General features: G+C 41.1%; 1 protein-coding gene and 1 long non-coding RNA gene across 21 annotated transcripts in view; both read left to right on the top strand.

The window, feature by feature from the left end:
- Positions 1-17,888, top strand: part of ELMO1 (engulfment and cell motility 1) — a 582,820-nt gene that overhangs the window by 35,439 nt on the left and 529,493 nt on the right. The window lies entirely within an intron of this gene.
- LOC141409866 (uncharacterized) lies at positions 995-3,781 on the top strand. Its single transcript, XR_012432535.1, has 2 exons — positions 995-1,383; positions 3,491-3,781. It is a non-coding gene; the product is annotated as an uncharacterized lncRNA (long non-coding RNA).

The following is a 17,888-nucleotide window of genomic DNA, read 5'->3' on the forward strand; positions in this document are numbered from 1 at the left end:
AAATAAATAAATAAATTGGTCCAGTTATGTCTCATATTAGTGACTTATTATTGTTTAACAAATCACCACAAAACTTAGTGGCTTGACTCAACAAGAATCATTTATTCTCTTTCATAATTTTCGTGGTTGAGGAACCCAGGAGCAGCTCAGCCAGGTGGTTCTGGCTAAGGGTCCCTTGTGAAGTGGCGGTCAGATGTCAGCTGGGGCTGCAGTCATCTGAAGGCTGGACTGGGGCTGGAGGACTTGTTCCAAGATGGTGTGCTCCTGTGACTGACAAGGTGCTGCTGGCTATGGATGTCTCTTAGGGCTGCTTGAGTGTCCTTATGACATGGCATCTGGCCTCCCCCAGCATGAAAGTTTCAGGCAGAGACAATCATGTGGCATCTTTTTTCTCTGACCTAGCCTTTGAAATCACATAGCATAGCTTCCCACATACTCTGCATGTTAGAGAAGAGTCACTAAGGTGGGTCTAGGGGCAGAGGATTCACCTTTTAAAGGGAGGAGCATCCGAGGATATGCACCCATGTTTTAAAACCAATACCATTCTTGAAAAAAAAAAAATGACAAGCAAAAATGATAGTTGCATTAGTTTTTCTTTAGTTGTTGTGTCTGCACAGTGTTTAACTATATTAGTTGGCACATTGTAGTTTTTTGATTGGTAAACTATGGTATATATAATGTCTTCATCTGTTAAACTAGTCATTTAAAGTAGAAACTGGCAATTTATCCAAGAGACATCTTACCACAGAAGCCTCTTATAGAAGACAGATAAAGTAGAAGTCAGGGGCTCAGGCTGAGGTGGTGGTGAAGGGGGCTGGCACAGCCTTTCCTCAGTGTCCAGGAGGATACCACTAACACCCTGGGTCCTGAGAATAGAACTCTCTAGAAGCCATTTCATGGACCCATCCACTCCTTCCTGTGATTTTTTCTTTTGGAGTTCAGTTGTTCCTTTGAGGAAAGAACAAAAGGATTTCATGTTGTTTTGCAAAATATAGTTATAAGAATTATTTTCTGTATTATAAACACATAGTTTGAAAGATGATGTATAGCACTGAATGATGGTTAGTACCATTTCTTCCAAAAACATTGTGTGTGTGTGTGTGTGTGTGTGTGTATGTGCGTGCGCGCGCGTGCTTGTGGGCAGCGATAGGAAGCAGTTGAGAGTGAGGAAGGGACTTGAATTTGAACAGAATTTTCTCCTCTGTGGAGCATATTAGTTAAATATGTACTTGGACTGAACCATAACACTGTGTTTAAAGCAGTGAAAGACATGAGCCACCATTCTCAGCAATATCAAAGCTGAAGCCCTCCGTGATCATGTGATCTCACACCATCATGCCGTTCCTGCTGGAGTGGGAGGCAGAGTTCTGAGAAGTGGAGAATGTGAGTGCTTTTAAATTAAGTGTCTTTGATAATTACCAGAATAACGGAAAAAGTTTATGAACCAGATCAGGAAAAATATGCTCATTAGTCATATGAATATTAGTTTTCTGAACATAACAATACACTTCTGAGGTTCCCCCTTCTTCCTTGGCCCTGCACACACACAAAAAATGCCATTTGTGTAGACTGTATGGCCATTTCTGTAGAGTGTATGAAAAGAGACCCTCTAATACAATAGAGAAGTTGGAAAAGCTGAATACATTTTCTCTCTCTAACTTAGCACACATAAAGGGCAAGAGCCAGAAAATTAAATTTTATTTAAAGAATTTTGAGGATGAAAAGCACAACGATATTAATTTTTCTCCACTGTCACTTTCCACTTTCATCACTGCTACAATTTATTGTACCCACTTGTTCCTGGAAAAGAAAGAGCATAATAGCTTGTTACAGGGATTTCTTTTTAAAATAAAGTGTTGTAGGATGTTGAAAAGCTAGAAGAAACCAATGGCTAGTGGTAAATGAAAGAGAGGGAACTTTGTTTGCAAAGATGTGGACAGGGAATAATATTGCTCCTTGAATTTATCCACTAACAATCCAGTATTAGTATCTGTGGGACTTCCCATTTAGAATATTGGTAAGGTAGAATTAGTTGCTACATCTCCATAATTATTTCTTAAAATGGTTTTCTGAGAACCAGGAAAATGTCACACTACTTCTTGTTCCTACTTCCTATTCTAGCTGTTCCAGGTTTTATTATGAAAATGTGTAAGTGGGAGTAAAAGCTCAGCTCTTACTTAACAGAGTGCCTGGTGTGCAGTAAACATTAATTCTCTTCCTGCTTCTCTATCCTTATGCCTTCTGCACTGACCCCAGGATCCAGCGAGGAGGGTGACAAAAAGTGTCACAGCAGATAGCTCATGAATTGCATCCTTTTCATTAGTTAGCTAAAAACTCTTTCCACTCCTGTCTTCTTCCCTTTGCAGTTTTTTGTTTTGTTTTGTTTTTTTCTCCAACAGGAAACCCACTGTTTTTTTGTTTCTCTACCAAAATGTGTCAGGTTGCCTTCCTTTAGGGCTAGGACAGCAGACTCTATGATGGGATCTAGTTTTTCTCATTGTATTAGTTTTCCCTTGTTTGAATGAAGAAAGCGATTATAAACCTGGATTACTGTTCATTTCATTTTCATCCATGTATGTCACTTATTCATTCATTTGTTCATTATGACATTTGTAGAAGACCCACTGTGTAGGGCTGTGTATGTGTTAAGGGGTGGGAGGGACTAGAGCAGAAGGTTATTGGAACTGAGGCATCTGACCCTCTGTCCCTGCTTTTTAGTGGCTCACAGTCTGGGGTTGTGGGGAGGGTTGGAGAGAAAGACAGGAAGACAAGTAGATACATTTCAAATAAGCATTTACTGAACCCTTGCTGTGATCAAGGAACTGAGTCAAATTTTATGTGGATACCAGGTTTTACTAAACTTGTTTTTTTCTTTCAAGGAGATTATACTTTAGTAGGGGAGAGAAGACACATCTAATGTAGCAGAACTTTAGGGAGCTTTCTATGTGTCAGTCACCAAACTGCAATAGTACTGGGGAGTTCATTTATTTTCATGTCAATTACATAAAATAATCCTTCCTATGCAAAGAAGGTAGAGACTCTCTGAGCTAGAATAATTATAGCAGGAATTGTAGAGGAAGTTGGGAGCAAAATAGTCATAGTAGTTAAGGGTTCTGACTTGGGAGTCAGATATATCTGGTTTTGGATCCTGGCTTCGTTACTTAATAGCTGCGTGACTTTGGGGGAAGGAGGGAGATAATTACTTTTTCAAGATTCAGTTTTCCTGCTTGTAAATTGGGGATTATATTGATAATATTTACTGTGGTAGATTGTGTTTTCCAAAATGGTCATATCAGTATCTTTTATTATACATGATCTTACCATATCCCTGTGAAATTCCTGCCATCTAGCAATAGCGTTTATGTTCCTCCATTTGATCTTGAGTGGAATGCTGTGACAGCTTTGACCAACAGAGCATAACAGAAGTGATACTATATGGCTTGCAAGGCTACATCATAAAAATGTTATTCACCTCCATCTTGCTCTGCAGTGTATCTCTTGGAACCCAGCCACCACGCTGGGAGGAAGCCCAAGCAGCCCATGGAGAGTCTCAAGTGGGAGGAATTGAGGCCTCTGGCCCACGGGCCTGGCTGAGTTCCCAACCAACAGTTAGCCTCAACTTTCCAGCCATGTGAGTGACCATCTTACAAGTGGATCCCCCAGCAAGCCCCAGTTGAGTTGCCCTGGCTGACTGTGCATGGAGCATAGATGAACCATACCTACCCAACCCTGCCCAAATTGTAGTTTCATGGGAAAAATAAAGTGATTGTTGTTGTGTGAAGCCAATAAGTCTGGAGATGGTTTGTTATACAGCAGTATACAACCAGGACACTTGCCACATAAAGTTGCTAAGAGGAGTCAATGAAATGATACATATAAATCAGCATAAAACTAGTGACCCATTAATGATAGCTCTCTTCATTATTATCACTAGTTAAGAGAAGTTATTTAATAGACATCAGCATTAGTTCAAAGCAAGGTCACAACCTAAAAAGCTACCTATGAACTTTTGGCATCCAGTAGGTTTTAGGAAACTAATTGTGTTCACTTTTTTTTTTTTTTCCACTTGCAAAACCCTGCTGTGTGTCAGCTTCTGGATCACCTTTCTGCTGCTATTGTGCTGAGTTTGTTCTGAACTCTGTGTTCTCTGTCGTTTCAGAGTTTTACTTAGGCTTTCTGTGCCATGGCCCGATGTGTAAACAATGTTTAAACTTCCAGATTATTCTGTGATAGTCATGCTCAAGGCTGTTATTTTATTTAAAAAACTTTTGTGTGTGTGTGTGGTAAAAAGCAACACAAAATTTACAACTTTACCATTTTAAGCATACAGTACAATAGCATTAACTATATACATATTCTTACACAACAGATCTCTAGAGCTTTTTCATTGTGAGTGACTGGAACCCTATACCCACTGATAAACAACCTCCCCTTTCCCTTCTCCCCAGCCCCTGGCAACTACCATTGTACTTTATGTTTCTAAGAGGTTGACTACTTTAAATAATCCCTATCAGTGTAATCATGCAGTATGGGTCTTTTTGTGGCTGACTTATCTCACTTAGTATCATGTCCTCAAAGTTCATCTGAGTTGTAGCACATGACAAGATCTCCTTCTGCTTTAGGCTGAATAATATTCCATTGTATGTATATTCCTACGGTTTCTTTATCCCTTCATCTATTAATTAACATTCAGGCTGCTTCTCCTTCCTGGCTATTGTGACTAATGCTGCAGTGTACACAGTAGTGCAAATGTCGCTCTGCTGTTATTTTTTCCACTTCCTACCAATAGCAGAATCTCACTGAAATGCATTGGAAAGACAGATAGTAGAGGCTTATCTGAGTTCTTTGCCATCTTTTTCCAAGGTATCTTAGAGAGTGATACATAATCAGGTAGCCAGACTGCCCAGATTCTTCCTGGGGGTTTCAACTTCATTATGTGTATCTATTGTGTAACCGGATGTGATTAGAATTAAACCTCTGCCGGGCTTTCTATTACTTTCAGAGCAGTTTCACAAGCATTAGTTTATTGAACCCTTGTTGCATGATAGCTATTTCTTTAGTATGGGGAACACAAGGGTACAAATATGGTGTGGATATAAACTCCAATGTATATATTTGTTGTGGTATTCAATGTTCTTTACCAATGTAAAATTCACTTATAGACTTGACACAATTTTTTGAAATTACTATTTTTAAAATTAATAAATATTTTAAAAATTAATCAATTTTTTTCTAAGATAAATTTTAGGTTTATAGAAAAATTGGGAACAAAGTACAGAGTTTCCATATCCTCTCTTTCCCCAGCAGGGCTTCCCTTTTATTAACATTTGTTACAAGCAATGAGCCAATATCGATACATTATTATTCATTGAAGTTCATAGTTTACCTTAGGGTTTACTTTTTGTTTTTTACAGTTCTGTGAGATTGAACGAACGCATAATGCCATTTATCCACCATTATCCTATCATACAGAAGAATTTTACTATCCTAAAAATCCCCTGCAGTCCACGAATGTATCCCTCTCTTACTGCATGTTGCTGGCAACTACCAATGTTTTTAGTGTCTCAATAGTTTTGCCTTTTCCAGAATGGCATATAGTTGGAATCAAACAATCTGTGGCCTTTTTAGACTGGCTTCCTTCACTTAGAATAGCATTTAAGATTCATCCATGTTCTTTTTTTTTTTTTTTTGAGATGGAGTTTCCCTCTTTTGCCCAGGCTGGAGTGCAGTGGCCCAGTCTCAGCTCACTGCAACCTCCGCCTTCTGGTTTCAAGTGATTCTCCTGCTTCAGCCTCCTGTGTAGCTAGGATTACAGGCATCCACCATCACGCCTGGCTAATTTTTGTATTTTTGGTAGAGACAGGGTTTCAGCATGTTGGCCAGGCTGGTCTCGAACTCCTGACCTCGTGATCTGCCCACCTCAGCTTCCCAAAGTGCTAGCATTACAGGCATGAACCACCGCGCCCACCCCTCATCCATGTTCTTTCATGGCATGATAATTCATTTCTTTTTATCTCCCAGTACTGTATCATTGTGTGGATGTACCATCGTTTATTCACTGATCTATTAAAGGACATCTTAGTTGCTTCTGAGTTTTGTCAAGTATAAGTTAGGCTACTGTAAACATGCATGTGCAGAATTTGTATAGACATAAGTTTTTTTAAACTCTAATATAAATTACCAAAGTGTTCTCCACACAGGCTATATTAATTTACACTCCCATTCAGCAGTGTGTGTGATTCTGTTTACTACAAATTCTTACTGACAGTTAATACTGATGAATTCTTTCATCTTTGCCCAATTGAAGAGTGAATGTGGGTATCTATCTTACTGTTATTTTAATTTATATTTCCTGATTATTAGTGAATCATCCCATTTTAATCTTGGAAGGAACTTTGAGATCTTCTAGTTAATGCTATATTTTAAAGATGCAAGAAACAAGACTAAGAGTATTTTCTTGGCTGGGCATGGTGGCTCACGCCTGTAGTTCCAGCACTTTGGGAGGCCGAGGCGGGCAGATCACAAGGTCAGGAGTTCGAGACCATCCTGCCTAACATGGTGAAACGCTATCTCTGCTAAAAAAAAAAAAAACACACACACACACACAAAATTAGCCGGGCGTGATGGTGGGCGCCTGTAGTCTCAGCTGCTTGGGAGGCTGAGGCAGGTGAATGGTGTGAACCCAGGAGGCGGGGCTTGCTGTGAGCTGAGATTGTGCCACTGCACTCCAGCCTGGGCAACACAGCGAGACTCCCTCTCAAAAAAAGAAAAAAAAAAGAAAAATTTTCTTACTTCTTCACTTTCATTTTTCTTTCCTAAGAATATGTTTTTAGTCTCATTGCCTTATGCCCCTCATTGTTGTGGCTACTGAATTCAGTATCTCATCCAACGGAAATCTTTCACATTTGCCGGGAGGGTGGAATATATACAAAGAGAGGAAAAGAAATGAAAGAGTAATACCGCGTATTTCTCCCGTGCACCAACTGCAGATTTCTCCCTTGCACCATCTTTATTTTCACTAACAAGAAGATTCTGTTTCCCAAACTAATTATATTTGACACAGGGCCTGAACCAGCGTGGGTCCTCAAGCGTTCCCATGAATGACAGAATGAACCCTAAGATGCAAGGAGTGGGAGATGAGGTCCGCTTAACAGCTTGAAAATACCCCTAGATCCCAGTGGTATCTCAGCTCTGCAGCTTGAGCTTGACTTCCGATTCTGCCTGTAGCTGCGGTGGACTGGGAATTACTGATAAGGGAAGCAAGTGTTGACATTTTCCATAGTAGGATGGGTTCTCCAGGGAATTCTGACCCAGGTTTTGTGGTCAGCTCTCTTGAGGCCAGGCTAGCTTTCGGGACCAGCAGAGTTGACCTCTGCGGCAGGGCAGCCTATGCACTGTCCTCTGAGGCTAGCAAGTTCAAGACACTCTGGTTTCCCGTGGAAAGCCTTTGGAGTATTGGAGGAGGATTGGCTGGGCTGTGATCCAGACAGTCTGTGTTTTAACTGCTGGGGAATGAATAAGCCTATCTTCCTGACTCCCTGTTTCCCATTAAGAAGCCCGACACCTTGAGTCCCAGGAAGCATGCCACACATGACTTTAGTGCCCTGTGCACACACAAGTTTAATTGCTTTGTGATTGCCTAAAATGTGAAATGAAGGAACACATTGCCTATAAGGATACCATTTGCGATTCCGTGCATTTCATTTCATCACACGTATTTGTGTCAGTTAAAGCAACATGGAAATGTGTTTGCTCCTATCTTGATATAGTGTTTCTCTGTGATTTGGAAGAATAACTGCAGATAAGCAAGCTCTGGGTGTGACAGACATGGGGGCAGAGGTGAGACAAGGTGGAGGCTGGGGCGTAGGGAGGGAGTCGGAAACATTGGGCATTCCAGAAGGAGGGAACAATATGTGCAAGAGCTGGGACCTGCAATAAAGCCTGACATTTCTGGAGGAATTCTTAGTTTTTTTTTTTCCCCCATTGTTGTTGTTTTGGTCTTGAAGTATAAAAAGCACCCATGCCTTATTCTTGGGAAAGATTCATTCAGATAAAATCCCATTGTCACTCAAAGTTATGCTTTCTCACACAACCATTTCAGTCCCCCACTGCTGGTGGCCCACATTACCACTGCTTCATTGGTCTGGCCACAGTGAATTCTCTCCTGGAAGTGTTTGCTCAGCAAATGCCTTATTCCAGCAAATTTCAGAGCCCATAGTTCCAATGAACACTCCTGATCATGTGCTGTTTGCATTTTATTCAGAAAAAAATAAAAAATGGGGGGTAAAAAGAGGGGAAGGGATGTGAGCCAAGCAATAGCTCAATGTTTTTTAAGAACTAGATATTTTGTTTTTCATCAAGTAACAATTACCCAGTTGCAACCACAATCTATTTAGAACTAAAAATTTAAGCCAGCCTTCCAAGCCCCAAAGAAAACTATGGAAAAAAAAGATCCAGGAAACTTTTGGTACTGGGATGTAGTATCTCCTTTTCATGCTAAGTTTGCAAACCTTGCTACATTGCCACAAGGAGGAGGAACATTTCAACACTGATTAGCATCTGGGCCTCACAGATGGGGTGTGTTTGTTTGAACAATGTCTTGGTTATAGGAGAACCTTTATTAGAACAACCCCAAGGGCTCAGGGAGTTTATTATAAACTAGGTTGTTACTTCCATTAACATGGAGAAGCATCTAAAGGATACATTGTTTGTCAGATATATCAACATCAAAGGTTAAAAATAGTGTGGGACCTAGGGATGCACCAGAAAGCTGTGCCAATGGCGGGCATTGGCTGTGATAGGACCAGATGAGAAAGAGCATAAGATACCCATGGAAATCATGGTGCACAGTCACCTGCATGGGGCAGCATGCAGTGTGCATGGGATAGACCTGCCACATGGAGTGAAGGTGGAAAGGGGAGCCACCTAGACATTCAGAGATGGGTCTTGGTGGGATGGGAGAGGGCGTGGACTAGTGAGGATGGAAAGTGCTGGCCCAAACCTTCCCATGCATACCTTAAAATGAATTTCTTTCTGGACTGATTGGAGAGAAAAAATGATTACAATGTTAGAGATTCTCTTTCCCACCCCTCATTTTCTCTTGCTTTTTTTCCCCATTAATATATTTTATTTTTTAGAAGTTTTAGATTTACTGAAAAATTGACTAGGTAGCACAATGAGTTCCAATATACACCTATCCACAGTTTTCCCTATTATCAACATCTTGCATTAGTGTGGTACATTTGTTATAATTAGGCTAGTATCCATTATTATGAATGAACAACAACAGTTCATTAAGGTTCACTCTATGTGTTGGATGTTCTATGGGTTTTGATAGTTGCGTAATGGGCTGGGCATGGTGGCTTGTGCCTGTAATCTGAGCACTTTGGGAGGCTGAGGTAAGAGGATCACTTGAGGCCAGGAGTTCGAGACCAGCCTGGGAAACACAGTGAGACCCCCATCTCTACAAAAAATAAAAGAATAGCTGGGTGTGGTGATGTGTGACTGTAGTCCAAGCTACTCTGGAGGTTGAGGTGTAAGGATTGCTTGAGGCCAGGAGGTCAAGGCTACAGTGAGCTGTGATCGTGTCACTGCACTCCAGCCTGGGTGACAGAGTGAGACCTTGTCTTAAAAAAAATAAAAAATAAAAAAGACAGTTGCACAATGTCATGTGTCTACTGTTACAAAGTCATACGGAATAATTTCACTGCCTTAAAAATCCACGATGCTTCACCTATGCACCCCCCTACCATCCTCCTGGCCTCCAAACCCCTGGCAACCAGTGAGGTTTTTTTCAGAGATTGGGGGGGTTTCACTGTGTTTCCCAGGCTTGTCTCAAACCCTTGGCTTCAAGTGATCCTCCTACCTCACCCTCCCAAAGTGTTGGGATTACAGGTGTGAGCCACTGTGCCAGGCAAACCACTGAACTTTTGACTGTCCCTATAGTTTTGCCTTTTCTAGAATGTTATATAATTGGAATCATACAGGTATGTAGCCTTTTCAGACTGGCTTCCTTCACTTAGAAATATGCATTTAAAACGTATCCATGTCTTTTTGTGGCCTAATAGCTCATTTAAAAATTGCTGAGTAATATTCTATTGTGTATCTATACTACAGTTTATTCATTCATCTACGGAAGGACATCAGGGTTGCTTGCAAGTTTTGGCAAATAGGAAGAACAGTGCTGTAAACATTTGAGTGCAGGTTTTTGTGTGGACATAGATTTTCAACTTGTTTGGGTAAATACCTAGAAGCATTATTGCCAGATTGTAACAGACAAGATTATGTTTAACTCTGGAAGAAGGGACCAAACTATCTTCAAAGGTGGTTACACCATTCCCCCTTGCTTTTTGATTTTCCATTGACTTTAGTTTGGGGACAGAAATTAAAGATAATATGTGGAAAAATGCAGGTACTACTTTTAACGTGTAATACCCTGATTCCGAATTATCCAGAGAAGCGTGTTGTGCTAGGTGAGATAAAGGCTAACAGTATTCTTCAGTATAAGGATATTAATTGTTTACTTAACCAGAAGTTAGGGATCAGATGGCTTCAGATTCATTAAATAGCTCAAGACTGTCCTCAAGGATCCAGACTCTCTCCCTCTACTCTTCCATAAGTATGTTGGCTTTCTGTCTTCTGCTCATACTTCATGGTCTTAAGATGGCGGCTATAGCACCAGGCAGCATGTCCCCAAACACTTAGGAAGAAAGAGGAAGGCGAAAGAGGAAGAGGAAGCTGTCCTTCCATTTTGTCCCTTTTATCAGAAAAGTGAACACTCCCACCCCAATGAAAAACCCAGCAGATTTTCTCTGATGTTTTACTAACCCCAAATGGGTTCTGTAGTCACTCTAGCTGCATGGAGGCCAGGAAACAGTAATTTGGAGTCTCTCTAATTTCTGCTATTGGTTTCTTCCTGTAATGATATTCTCACTCACAGCCTGGCCTCATCCATTTATCAAGCAGAATATTGCTGGAGCCACTTGTAACTTTTTGTCACTGTATGGGAGGGGAAATAGCTTCTTCCCACGCATCATCAGGTTCATGACTGAGGCCCCCATAACAAAAAACAGATTGACAATAGAAAAGGATTCGAGGTAAGTTTTATGTGCCACAGGAGCCTTCATAGGAAAGAAAGACCTGAAGAAGCAGGTAAACCTGTGTATTTTTATGCTTAGGTTTGGTGAAGAGTAGACAGTCTTAGAGATGTATGATTGGACAAAGGGGCTATCTATGATCTAATTGTAATGAACTGTGGGAAATTTAGCAAGCCTGTTTGATCAGATTCTTCTTGTCATTTCTATGTCTTCAGCTCCTTTCCTTTGGGTATAGGGAAGGAGTCTCTCTCATATGGTTTGCCTGTATCCCCACCCAAATCTCATCTTGAATTGTAGTTCCTATAATCCCCACAGGTCGTGCGAGGGACCTGGTGGGAGGTAATTGAATCATGTGGGTGGTTACCCTCATGCTGTTCTTGTGATAGTGAGTGTATTCTCACAAGATCTGATGGTTTTATAAGGGATTTTCCCCTGCTTTTACCTGAATTCTTCTCCTTCATGCCGCCTTGTGAAGAAAGACATGTTTGCTTCCCCTTCTGCCATGATGATAAGTTTCCTGAGGCCTCCCTAGCCATGCTGAACTGTAAGTCAATTCAACTTCTTTCCTTTATAAATTACCCAGTCTTGGGTATGTCGTTATAGCATTGTGAGAACAGACTAATACACTCTCTTATAAGGCTCTTATGAAGTGCTTTAAAGAAAAGTCAGAAAATCCTTCCTCGATTTTATGACCTGCTTTAGGAGAAAAGGAGTGACAGGAAGGTAAGAGTGACCTTCCTGCTTCTGTTGTTTTCTCAAATGCCAAGGTGCCATGTTTTGGGGTAGCAGGTCCTGAACCCATCACTTCAATGTTCTTATTTTATCTGTGCATGAGGGCTGAATTATTCCATCACTTTCAAACTGTGTTTTATGGAGCCCCATATTTCTGACATGAGTGTAGGGGTCTCTGCAGGGAGAGTGAACGGAATTTGAGAGGGCAGGGCTCCGGCTTCCCTCTTCTTCCTAGACAAGCATACCTTCATTTACTTAAGCTTCCTCCCAGGGTAGACTTCCTAGGGGTTTCCTTTGAATTAAACTTCTGCAGCTAAAATTAAGGGTAAAAGCATTCAGTTAGGTGGATGTCTCTATCAATTCTAAGAGTCAGACTTTTGGACCAAGATGAGACAAGGCTATTAGTCTTGTCCTGAGTCCTTTGCAAAATCCCTAGGATTTTTTTGCCTTGAAAACTTTACCAAATACCCATATTGTGCACAGGTTGGAAGAAAATTGTTTTGTCTTCTGTCCTAAAGAAAAAGGAATTTATTTGCCTTTTAAAAAGTGGCTTAAATCTTAGCTCTTCCTTGTCAAGTTGATGGTCTGGAGGGGGAAGATAAGAAGATGGCCATCAGTCTAAGTGTTATTCCTAAAAAGTAGAAGTTTTGATCTTTCCTGGTATCTCCAAATGGAATTTATCAAAGATTCTGCAGTAACTGAAAGGGGTGATCTGTATTCTCTTCCACTGTTTCCTAAATCTCTCACACGTTTATGTGAAATTTGTGGACTTTTCAGGTGGGCATTTAATATATGATATAGTATTAATCTGGGTTGGAAAATGTTCTGGGCTTTTAAAGTATATCTTAGGCCGGGCGCGGTGGCTCAAGCCTGTAATCCTAGCATTTTGGGAGGCCGAGACGGGCGGATCACGAGGTCAGGAGATCGAGACCATCCTAGCTAAAACGGTGAAACCCCTTCTCTACTAAAAAATACAAAAAACTAGCCGGGTGAGGTGGCGGGCGCCTGTAGTCCCAGCTACTCGGGAGGCTGAGGCAGGAGAATGGCGCAAACCTGGGAGGCGGAGCTTGCAGTGAGCTGAGATCCGGCCACTGCACTCCAGCCTGGGCAACAGAGCAAGACTCTGTCTCAAAAAAAAAAAATAAATAAAATAAAGTATATCTTAGTTACAATACTTTGTAATTTGCATATATGCCCTGAAGTAATTTTATGGAATAGAAAAATACATGAAAACAAAAACAGAAACTAGGTCTATGCTGAATTTGCTATTGGGTGAAACTGACTTTTTTTTTTTGAAATAACTCCAGTGGTTTCATGGTCCACACAGCACATTGTGATCTATGGACAGTGTACTGATGCAGATTCTGTCTGCCTGATCCTGGCAGGTACACTGGCTTTCCAGGCTTGTTGGTGCAGTATTTAAATAAATGAGCCCTGCTGTGTATGAGAAAAAGGGCCTCTGTACTAACTGAGCATATGCTATCTGATGTTCTATATTTACATGTGTCATCTCATTTACAATGTATAACTCCCTCCAAAATAAGTGTTCTCCCATTTTGCTGTGGAAGACAGTGACACATCAAAGTTGTACCATATTAAATAGCTAGGAAGTGTCAAAGTTGGAGCTAAAGTCTCCCAGAAGCCTGTATATTTGTCACTAAATCAGTAACTCTGCTTCACTAAAATTAATTGGCATTCTTCACATAAATGCAGGGGGAAGGGAACTAGTAAATTTTGGAATGCATTTTTGTGCCAGATAATTTGCACATTTCAAATTGTTTAATCCTCACAACAACCCTGGGGGAAGGGGGTTTATGCCGTGTGTGGAGCGGGAACTATAGCATTACTCCCACTTCAGGTCACAGGAAATTGAGGATTGAAATTATAGAGGAAATGGGCCCTTGAAGAGCACGTAATCTCCCCTAAAGATGTAGCAGTAATGATGCTGCAGATGTCTTTAGGTGGTGGAACTTCTGGCCTCTTTACGAATTTGTAAAATTCCCACCAAAACAGTCACTCAGCGTATTCTGAATACCGGAGGCTGATGTCATGCATTATCCAAAAGCATGATGAATGTTTATCTACCCAAAGCATAAGATGAAAGGTTCTGATTTTCCTCCTTCTCCACGTACTTGACAGCAGCTAGTGGGCAAATACTTGGCTTCCCTATCCTGTGTGTGCTGGGCTCTTGTTGGGCTGAGGTCGAGGAATAGCATGTGCCTGTGCAAAGTGGCTATGCCCAGGGCTTCCTGAGAGTGGCCCTGGTAGAATGGCCATGGTAGAATGCAAAATTGGTGGTCCCTTCAGTGAGAACTCACTGGCAGAAAATCCTCACACAAAACCTAAAACTTAGATTGATCTGCAATAAAATTGTCCAGGAACCCACTGCCTCCACTCCTGTCCTGGGAGAGATTTGCTCCCATCTCTGTCTCCATTCTGCAAGAGTTTGTTGGATGTGGTCCCAGCCCTCCTGGGCATTTCCTGGCAGAGGCTGGGCAGGCTATGACATCATGGCAGGGGGCAGATCAAGGAGGAGCCAGAACCGGGAACCCCTGTGCCTCTGGATCCAGGTGGCTGCTGGATGGGAAGGCAGAAACTCAGCAGGAGAGTGAGGATCGCCATTCGCCCAAGAGGCAGGATGTACACTCTGACCAGAGGGCTCAGCGATAGGTACCAGGCAGGCATTGGCTCTTTGGGCTGGTACACGTACATAAGCATACATATGGGATACTGCTCCATGCCCTACTAAGCTGTAATGTTCATGGAGCTGGGTTTGGCCTGCAGGAACAGGGTGCCTTGAAAGAAACCTTCCTGTGCTGCTTGGGGGCGAAGGAGGGCCTCACGTTGTAGATGCAGACCTGGCTCATGAGTCTAGCAGGGGGCTGACTGAGTCTAGCAGAAGGGTCGAAGTGCTGCCCTAGCTGAAGTTATCCTTCTCTCCATTTTCCGAGAGGAATGAATCAGTGTCAGTGCAGCAGAAAACAGGATAAGATGATAGCAGCAGTACACACGAGCAGGGGGTGTCCTCCCGTCCCACATTCTTCCTTGTCATTTCCTTAGGGAAGGAAACCTCAGCCCTTTAGTTTCCTTGTATAGAAAGGTTGACTTTTGTTTCAAGTGTCCAGGAATCTAACATCAGGAGGTAAATAGAATCCTGGAAACAAAGCAGAAAGATAAACAAGGTTAGTGAATCCATCCCTTTCTGGTTCCTCCCTGAGTTGCCTTGTCTTTTTTTCTTGAATGGAGCAGTGAAGAGGGCTTCAGAAGAAAGACAATAATGATTAATTGACTGTTTACATTTCCATGAATATATGGATTGGGTTTTTGTTTGAAGGAAACTTTGATGTTTTTGAACATAGGAAGGGAAAATAAAAACCAAAAATAGTAACCTCCTTTCTTTCTAGGTGATGAGAAGAGAGTTCAAAAGCCCTTTACTGCTGTTTCATGTATTTATACAATTAAAAAACAATAACCCCGGGGGGGCAGAAAAAGGTAGTACATCTTTACTAGCATCAATTATGTGTCAGGGAGGCTCTGTGCGAGAGCTCTGTGAGCTCGTTTAATTCTCACAGCAGTCCTAATGAAATGTGTATTATTGGCCATCTTTTATTAAATTTAAATTTTAATTTTAAGTTCTGGGATACCTGTGCAGGATGTGCAGGTTTGTTACATAGGTAATCGTGTGTCATGGTGGTTTGCTGTACCTATCAACCCATCACCTAGGTATTGAGCCCAGCATGCATTAGCTATTTTTCCTAATGCTCTCATTAGCTGTTTTTGCTAATGCTCTCCCTCCCTGTATCCCACCTGCTGACAGGTATGTTGTTGTGTGTGGTGTTCTCTTCCCTGTGTCCGTGTGTTCTCATTGTTCAGCTCCTGCTTATAAGTGAGAATATGCAGTATTTGGTTTTCTGTTCCTGTGTTAGTTTGCTGAAGATAATGGCTTCCAGCTCCATCCATGTTCCTGCAAAGGACATAATCTCATTCCTTTGTATGGCTGCATAGTATGGTGTATATGTACTACATTTTCTTTATCCAGTCTATCGTTGATGGGCATTTGGGTTGGTTCCATGCCTTTGCTATTGTGAATAGTGCTGCAGTAAACATATGCATGCATGTATTTTTGTAATAGAATGATTTATATTCCTTTGGGTATATACCCAGTAATGGGGTTGCTGGGTCAAATGGTATTTCTGGTTCTAGATCTTTGAGGAATCGTATTATCCATCTTGATGAGGAAAGTGAGGTGCACAGAGGTGATACTGCCCAGAAGGAAATCACAGGCAAACAGATCTGAGGGGTCCAGCTGCATCTTCACAGGCGTGCTGTCCATAACGCCTTTTGTACATGGATGCTGCCCAATGGGGCTGTCTTACAGATGCCTTTTATGACCCATACCTTTACCCTATGTATTCCTCATAGAGTTGATCCAAAGATGGGATTGAGCCTACTATCAATTTTCTGTCAAACCTTTGAGAACTAAATATTTCGCTTTTGAGCATGAGATATTTTAAGTGTTGTTATTCAAAAGAGAAGAAAAGGAAATGACAAATAAAATTAACAAAGTCTAATTTGAGAGATCATGAAAAAAGTCTTAAGTTTTTTTTTGTGGGTCTTATGTTGTTTCTTGCCTTGATATTTAAGTAAATTAAGTAAGGTTCAGTTGACTATATATTTTGCAGACATTCTAACCTGTTCATTACAGTTTACTACTGTGGTTGTCTATATTCCAGCCAGTTTCTTTCTGTCTGAGAAAAGTTCCTTTCTTCAGTCTACCTCAGTCTCTCTTTGGGTTCAGCTACCAGGTAGACAGGTAGTCTTTTATAATGCAATATAGTCATATTCAATGTTCTTCTTTTTCTTACTCAGTGGAAGCACTTGATGCCACCAATTGTCCTCTTATCACTCCTTTGCCAACGTCCTATGGAATTTCATGTATAGTAATTTCAGAATCGCTAATTTCTGGCTAACACTTATTGAACTCCTGTGATATTGTTGTGTTAAGGAAAAATATATACATCTAACACTTGGAAATAGGCACATAGGCAAAAGTATAACTGCATGTCCCTTCAATGTCATACAGAATTATTGTCCCCACTCAAGATTATCCAATTCTCTAGGAGTAGGTGACTTTCTCTGCTATTGTTTAATTTACTATTTGCTGTTGGTTAGGATATTGTACAATCCGTAAGGGTAAATGAATACTATAGAAAATGGACAGTGATGCAAAGGGTTTCTGTGTGATAGCAGTGTGAATGATTCTTGCCCATTAGAAAAGATAGCCCCAAAGTACCATTTTAACGTCCTATAAAGCATTACTTAGGTTTTTTTATCTACTTCAGCAATCTTATTTTATCGTTTTTTTTTTTCTTTAAGGGACTATATTAGTGGCTCTGACATGCATTATACATTTTACTTTTTTCCTTTTTTGTTTTGTTTTGTAGAGACAAAGTCTCGCTATGTTGCCCAGGGGTCTTGAACTCCTGGACTCAAGCAATCCTCCCATCTTGACCTCCCAGAGTAGTGGGATTACAGGCATGAGCCACTGTGCCAGGCTGCTTTATGCAATTTAATCTTCATGTAAATCCTCTTAGGTGAGCTTATCATTATGTCTACTGTGCTTAGAAAGAAAGGAGGCTCAAAGGTGTTCAAGTGGCCTGATACAGGATGGATGGCTTAGTAATTTGGAGCCACCAAGGGAGCAAAGGTTCATCTGAATAAGGTCCACTGTTGAATACACTTTGTGATGTCACCATGAAAACCCACATTATTCTCACCAAGGACTGCAATGATGAAGTGCAGCTGAGGATGACTCAATAAGGTGCACAAAAGAATGTAGATTAATAAAAGGAAGAAATAAGTAAAGGCAAAAAGGCTGAGACTGCCTACAAAAAACTATGATGCTATTGCATTTTCTTCTCACCATTAATCAGAAATAAAGTGTGCAAAATGTCTGTGCACTTGTTTTCATTCATTGTAGCACTACACAGATTTTACTTGGAAAGTCCCTGTCTCCTACCTCAGCCCTGAATATTTGCTTACGGTGTGTGTATAGAGAAG

The sequence above is a fragment of the Macaca fascicularis genome, chromosome 3 (assembly GCF_037993035.2).
Source record: "Macaca fascicularis isolate 582-1 chromosome 3, T2T-MFA8v1.1".
In the NCBI taxonomy this organism is placed as follows: Eukaryota; Metazoa; Chordata; class Mammalia; order Primates; family Cercopithecidae; genus Macaca; species Macaca fascicularis.